We start from the raw sequence: 2,011 nt of genomic DNA on the forward strand, positions 1-2,011 counted from the left end.
ATAATCTGTAAAGGGCTAAATTGTATAGCTTAGGCATCCCCAGGAGAACATTGCTATCCCTCTGTATAGATGATCTAGATCTTGAGATTTTTAAAAGCTACAAACATTGATGTAAATGCAACGTCCCAAGGGATGTATAATAAACAGTTGCTAGAGGAGCAAGAAATACAGCAACTATTTGCAACTCTCCATGCGAAGTTAGAGAGCCGTACCACAATATTTCACTGTAACGGAGTACAGAGAATATGATTTAACTGGCAGAAGAACCAGCATCATAATATAGCCAGATATTTCATAATAGAGCTTTATTACGTAAAATTTAGAGCCATTCCAAACGTTCCTGAAAAGCCTTGCAAAGGCATCCGACTGTTGCAAAGAGAAGTTGGTACTCTGCTGAGCTCGGAAGTCACCAGCTTCAGGATCTGTGGTTGAATTAAGGCCTTTGTGAACTTAACAAGGTGCTTGAATGAGGAATTGAAATATAGAAAATGATTGGGGGGGGGGGCTTTATTTTTTACCCTACTGGATTGTTTCCAAGAATTATTTCTTTCTGTGAGTAAGATGTAAAAAAATCTCATCAGCAAATCTAGTATGCAATCTATGAAGTTTAACATAAAAAAAAACAAACAAACAAAAAACCCAAACACATAAAAGTAGGAAAAGATAGGCCAAAGCACATGGTCCTGTTTACCTGGGGAGCTCATTGTGAGTTACCAGTATTAAAAGCCTGCTACCTTCACTTGATTGATAGTAGCTTCCCGGAACTCTGTCTTAGGAGGAATTCTGAGGCTGCGAAAAAAGTGCTGCAGTTGATGAACAGTGTCTGCCTTGGGCGTGGGAAAGGAGTGGAAGTTACATACATGCTATATATTTGCGTGGATTATTTGTATTAATACTTAAAGGGTTTCTTTTACTTGAAACTTTATAAAGAAGAGTACAAGGATCAATTGAGAACGTCTGAACCTTCTCTATTGAAAGAGAACTAAACGTAATTCATTAGACAAATAACAATAAATAAGATACAGACCACATGGAAAATAACGAAAACTGGTTCTTGACAATGGCAATGGATAAATCTCAGCCCTTGGCAAAGCCTATGTGAAAATCCCAGAGGAGCAGTTCATGGGAGTTACTACCTAAGCAACAGCAGTAAGCCAATATTGAATGCATGGGTGTGGGATATGGAATAGTTGGCCGGGACCATCTACCTAACCAAATGCCTTCTCTCACATATCGGTGATCATGATGTAAATGTGGGCCTTTGAAAACTCACAATCTACTTCAGGTTATGAAACTTCAATGTCACTGTCTGTGGTTGGCAGAATGACATCTAAGATGGCCCTACCCTCATCCCTGTGAACCTAAGAACGTGTATGTTACATAGCAAAAACAAAAACAAACCAACTGTGCAGATTTTAAGGTTCTGAATCTTAAAAATGGGCGATTATCTGGGATTATCCATGTAGGCTGAGTCTAACACAGAGAGGCAAATATCCATAATATTCAACATAATATTGAAGGAGAAGAACAAAGGTGAGGGACGGACATTACCTGACTTCAAGACTTACCATAAAGATACAGTAATCAAGACAGTGTGGTATTGGTGAAAGAACAGACAAATAGATCAGCGGAACAGGATAGAAAGCCCAGAAACAGACCCACATAAATGTATTCAACTGATCTTTGACAAAGGAGCAAAGGCAGTACAGTGGAGCAGAAATAGTTTTTTTATCAGTGATGCTGGAACAACTCAACATCCACATGCAAAAAAGAAAACCCAAAACAAAACAAAAAGACAACTAGACACACCTTACACCCTTCACAGAAATTAACTCAAAGTGGATAGCAGACCTAAATGTAAAATGCAAACCTATGAAATTCCTAGTGGATAACACAGGAGAAAACAGATGACCTTGAGTACGGTGATAACTTTTTAGATATAACACCAAAGACATAACTCATGAAAGAAATACTTGATAAACTGAACTTCACTGAAATTAAAAACTTGTTC

This window comes from Aethalodelphis obliquidens, unplaced genomic scaffold, assembly GCF_003676395.1.
Source record: "Aethalodelphis obliquidens isolate GAN/ISIS:26980383/991018 unplaced genomic scaffold, ASM367639v1 scaffold57, whole genome shotgun sequence".
In the NCBI taxonomy this organism is placed as follows: Eukaryota; Metazoa; Chordata; class Mammalia; order Artiodactyla; family Delphinidae; genus Aethalodelphis; species Aethalodelphis obliquidens.